Consider the following 6,000-nt stretch of genomic DNA (forward strand, 5'->3'; position numbering starts at 1 on the left):
AGTCTGACCAGATTAGTAAGTTGGTTCTTTAGGGTTTTGTTTTACCACACTAGGGCCTTTATTTAACCACTTGGGGGGAACGTCTCACAATTTTTATTTTTGCGCACTGTCATGGAGTTGCTGTGGGTTACAGCATGCCATTTGACCTTGCATGGTTACTATACAGACCCCCCAGATCTTGCCTTGCAATATTCCCAAATAAACTCAGGCATAGATCAAGTTATTGCCTTTTCCTACCCTGGGTGATGGAACAAATGGCTATGCAAGAAGTAGTCTTCTGAGCCTCCTATGTGTGGAAAAGGAAGCTAAATTAACTAACTATTGTACTACAATGGTGTCCCTGTAAAATTAATTGACTATTCCCTTATTCTGCTTGTTGGGCAGTGAGAGCACTTGAGCTTTTGTAGTACTTTCCATCACGTCTCAATCATATCTCACATATACATGCTTGCTTGGATACTGGACGATGGCTACTGACCATTTTACTTTTGAGTCGTTTTCTTTTTGTATTTGTACATTTGCTCCAATCCATAAGGTTTGTACTCAAACATTCCAGAATTTGTGTTCTTTTTTCTGCTGAAACAGTTGCCTATGTACCATATTTGATCCCACAATGCTACCATAAGCTATGTGCCTTTTCCTTCCATTGTTTTCATGTCCTGTCTTTCCTTTGTGAAAATCAGTGTCTTAAAGTCTCTTCTATTAAAACCTATTGAAAACAGACTTGGGTTAGCAATTCAATAATTCATATGCACAGGTTGCAGTGTGCCAATATTCATCTGTAGATTAACCAGTTATTTGAAGCAGAACTCCAGTAAAACGTCTAAATAGGGAGTTAAAATGCACGTATGATGTGTTTTATCTGCCAAGATAATTTAAAGTCGCATTCTTCACACAGCCTGCCATGCTTAAATAGCCAGGTGGGCGGCATCCATATCAGGGCCCAAAGCTCAGCACCTTCCATTGTCACCAGCAGAGAGCACTGGGGACTTAATATCACCACGATAGTTGCTCCATGATACTCACCCCCCCCCCCCCCACCCAGATCACAGTGCCTGAAACGTGTTAGCATAATAGCAGTGCACAGTACAATAAATCCCAGTTTCCTTATGCTGGCAATCCTACTCATCCTTCATGATAGTGAGCCAAGTATTGTGGTCAATTTTGATGGTTTATATCAGAGATCCTCAAACTACGGCCCTCCTGCTGTTGCGAAAATACACATCCTATGAGGCATTGTAAAACACTGACATTCAGACATGAATAGGCACAATGGGAATTGTAGTTCCTGATCAGCTGGATGGCTATAGTTTGAATACCCTTGGTTTAATTTCTCAGTATTTAAAAATGCATTTGTTTCTTTAACTGGACTAAAAATAAAAATGTAAACCTATTTACCTGGAGTTCTGCTTTTTTTCCAACTCTTTATATAGGAGCTCCAGCCACATTTTTGGCTGCCTTTCAATTTCATATGTTCAAACCGAATTTGGAATTTCTTGCGTTTTAAAGTGACTCTGTTACTAACCCTTGCCTGTCCTACCTCCTGAACCCTGCTGCCGGTCATAGATAATCTTACTGTAGGCTTTTCAGCATCAGAATGTTTTGGAATGTTGGCTGCTTGGTCTCCACTGATAAGGGGAAAGGTGTTAAAAAAACAAAGATGTAATATATTGCAAATTAGCAGTTCTTAGATGTGATATAATATGCCTGTATTTGGTTTTTCTTGGTCTCCCATTTCCTTCTATCTTGGTGATTCTGCCAGTAACACGTTTCTGCCCTTTGGTGACCACGCTCTCACCATACTGTTATCTATGGAGGAGCAGCATTGTTACCCTGGGGCAAGGCTGCAGAAAGGGCTACCCCATTAACATGGAGGATATTTTCTAGTTCACAGAAATCCAATAACATTAGGCAGCATGGTGGCTAAGTGGTTTGCACATCTGCCTGTGGCAGCCTTGGCGTCATCGGTGCGAACCCCATCCAAGGCACTACCTACATGGAGTTTTCTTTTTCTCCCTGTGCCTGTGTGGGTTTCCTCCCACACTCCAAATACATGCTGGTAGACTAATTGGCTCCTGGATAAATTCGCACTAGTATGTGTAGGTATAAATGTGAATTAGGGACCTTAGATTGTAAGCTCCTTGAGGGCAGGGACTGATGTGAATGTGCAATAATATATGTAAAGCGCTGTGTACATTGACGGTGCTATATAAATACCTGAAATGAAATAAAATAAAAAACATTATTTGAGATAAAAGTTCAGTGTTGCAGGAAGATTCACGGACAGTCTGGCAGGATGAACAGATATTTTTGTGTACTTGCAGTACATCTACTTCCAAGCAGTAGCTGCATTAGTTTTCTTTTCCTCAGGCTAAGTACTGGAAAAACTGCAATATATTAAATTTTTGTTTTATAAGATTTTGATAATCCTTTAATGCTTATCTTTGATATTTAAAAAAAAAAAAGGTGAAAAAAAAAAAAAGCTGGCCTGCAGAGTCTCCTTAATGCAGTTACAACACCAATATTTCATTCATCTCGCTGCTTTGAGATCTATAATGTTCAGTGTTTTTTTCTGTTGTGCCTTTTTTTTGTACAGAAATTTTAAATAAATCAGAACTTTTTTTGTATAGTTCTATTAAAGTTTGTAAGTTATAAGCAGCCCATTATAAAAGCTGTATACTCTTTATTACCGAAGAAATAAGATGTGTTTCTACTGATGTATTTTTGATGCAGGAAAAGCCAATAATGCAGTTCTGAAGCTGTTTATAATAAAGATATTTTCCACTCCAGTTGTAGATGTTTGATTCAGTTATTGAGAAATTTGAATACAAAATGTACAGCATGTTTTCCAGAATAACTAATGTCAGATATTGATTCTTCATATCGAATGTTGAATTTGTGACTTGGCATCAGCCCAGTGGTCAGATGAGAGCTTTTCGTAGCAGCAATTTTTGTATTGAAAATGTCACTATTTAGAAACCCCCACTAAACTAATGGATCAGAGGATTAGCTATACAGAAGATCCTGTTACCTGACATGAATGCAAATATGGAAAGCTCTTATGTGACATTTTAGCCTTTTTAAGTGTTTTATACAGCTGCAAGAAAAAGTGTTTTATACAGCTGCAAGAAAAAGTACGTGAACCCTTTGGAATTATATGGATTTCTGCACAAATTGGTCATAAAATGTGATCTGATTATTGTAATGATGTCGTGCCTGTAGTACCCTAAAAGCTGTCGCGAGCAACCATCTTGTTCCCACGGGCAGCCATCTTGTTCAGTGACACAGGCAGCATTCCAGTTTGCTGAGTAAACATCTGCTGCTACAGCTTAGAGATATTTCCTTCCCCCCTCTCTCTCACGCAAAGTAGCCCCCACCTTCCCTTTTGGCATTAGTATGCAAGGCCTCAAAAGAGTGCCTTATCTCAAAACACATCCTGGCAGGCAGGTTGTAAAGTCTTATCTGCCCTTCTAGCAGGAGTTGGGTCTCCGAGAACAGCATGGGGTCTGAGCAGATGTCCAGTGAAGCTGCCTTGTAAATTCCCCAAGCCAAATTGTTAATATACATGTCACAATCCATGCTCAAGTCATACCTTTTTACACGAACATAACACATTGACAAAAAGTAGATATTTGGATGCCACATAAAATACCAATCGAATTAAGATCAAACATGAACACCTTCATGCCTAGGAAAGACAAGCTAGCGATCAGATGCCTTACAGGTCAGAGGTTATTCCGAGATAACCCATGTTTAGTGTCTGGAGATAGTACATTCACGGCTGGACAATAAAATATCAGTTTCAAGCATGTAACCGTTACATATTTCAAGATATTAGGAGTGGTATGACTCTGTCCACAAAAGTGCATTTGGAATAGTCGTAAACCACTTGACAGCCCTGTTGCCATTCTGTTGTAATTGGTCAGGGGTGTCCATCACCGCCCCTTTTGCAGTCAGAGAAAAGGACAGGAACTGATAGAGTTCAGTCTTTCATTCTACCATCCAAGCAATAACATTGCTTTAAGAGAAGGATCCATCGAATGTTCAGCTTCTGAAACTAAGATAATACCAGGACTTTTTTTAAATGCAAGTATATTCACTCTTTCTCTTCATATTTCTAAATTGCTGTATTGTGTCTCTATTTCTTTGTAACCCATTTTACTGTAAATATTTTTATTTGCACCAATCTTCACCTTTCCTATAATTAAACCTTATTTTGAAAAGTGTTAACTTTGTCTCTAAGCTCTTAAACGCAAACTGACCCAAAAGAACCTGCCTCCTGAAAGAGCGCTACGGTTTAGGCTAACCTATTTGAACATTCTTGTCTGAGGTGACAGTGGGTGTTACAGATGGTTATTCTAAAGTCATAATTGGTATTTCTAAATTTACGAGCGTCCTCTGGGCTCATTATAAACGTAGAGGTGGTGGCAGAGAAAGGGTTAATCGTTCTCAATCTGCTGGCATTCAGATTGTCCAACTTGTGGGACCACAATCTGTGTGCTGGGTGCAGCTGAGAGTGGCATTGTTACGCAAGTGACGTCAGGGTGTGGGATTGCCTGGTCTTTGGTCACGAGTTGGATGAGAAGGCCAGAGGTCTGATACCCGCCACCGTCACAATCATCATCTAAGTCACTACAATAGACAATCACAGTCTGCTTAAACTAATAACACACAAAGACAGGGTTCATACGGTCATGAAAATCCTGGAAAAGTCATGGGATTTTGACATGACACTTTCCATGCCTGGAAAAGTTATGGAAAATGAGTAAACCCCACTAAGTTTTGGAAAAGTCATGGAATTTTGTGCAACTCTTTAATTTGGAAAATGTCTCTGGGCCCCCTGTATTCTGTGGGAGTGGGGGACAGTAAGTGGACTATTTTCTCTGTTTCGGGCTTAGGCGGATTAATCAGCTGCAGCGCGCTGCACAGCTGAAGCCTGGTCACTGGCCTCTTCAATATGAATGGACAGTGACAGGTTAGGAACTCTGCGGCGGATTGATCTGCCTAAACCTGAAACCAAGAAATAGTGCACTTACTGTCCCGCTCCCAGGGACATACCAGCAGGGAGGGAGGGGGGGCACGCACTGGGGGATGTCAGCCGGGCCACCTGCATCTCCGCACTGGGGGGTGTCAGGCCGCACTGGGGGGGGTGTCAGGCCGGTGTCCGCCGGGCTGCCCGCATCAACGTGTGAAGAAGGTCAGTGAGAGTGTCTCAGCAGCCTTGTTTTTCTCTTACGTCCTCCGACAGTCGCCGCCCCTTCATATTCGTCACAATAGGGTTATTGACCTTTGCGCCGTAGGAGTGGCTAGAAAACAGAATATGTTAATATCAAAGCTTTTAGCATACCCCACCCCCAGGGGGTGGTCCCCTCAGTCAATACCCTCCTGCTTCCTGCATTCCTACCCCAGTTTCATTTGTCTAGCTCAGGAGTAGGTTAGACGTTTCCTGTGCTGGGGCTTTTTCAGCCTCGGCTTCTTCTCTCTGTTAGATTTTATTTGGAGTTTTTTTCTCTTTCTTTACTTAGCTGTTTCTTTTCAGCTCTAGTCAGATCTTCTGATGAAGATGATCGTGCGGTGCTGGGTCTCGGGCTGGCCTCCCTGGTTATCCGGGGTTTTCAGGGCCGGTGGCTTCCCAGCCTGCCATCGAGCGTTCAGCTAGGTTTCCCTGGCAAATATGAACGACCCATCCCTGTTCGCTGCAGGGATGCTGCGGTGAGGTGGCTACCTCACTGGACGCCATGCGGTTTCGCACCGCAATTCCACTGCGTCCTGGCTGCGACTCTCCCTGTCCTAGTGCAGCGGTTTGATCGCTTGTGCAGGCTCCCCACGCCATCCGGATGGTAAGTATATTTCTGTGTGGGGACCTGTCTTGGGTGTCAGTCTGGGACTGTGGGACCCTGCATGTCTGTGCATAATGCTGAGCTCCCTGTCAGTATAGCTGCTCTCTGTGGGCTGCAAGGGGGGGCTCTCATGCTCTGCTCTAACAGGCTGTGTGACATG

The sequence above is a fragment of the Pelophylax lessonae genome, assembly GCF_965119305.1.
Source record: "Pelophylax lessonae genome assembly, chromosome: 5".
NCBI lineage: Eukaryota > Metazoa > Chordata > Amphibia > Anura > Ranidae > Pelophylax > Pelophylax lessonae.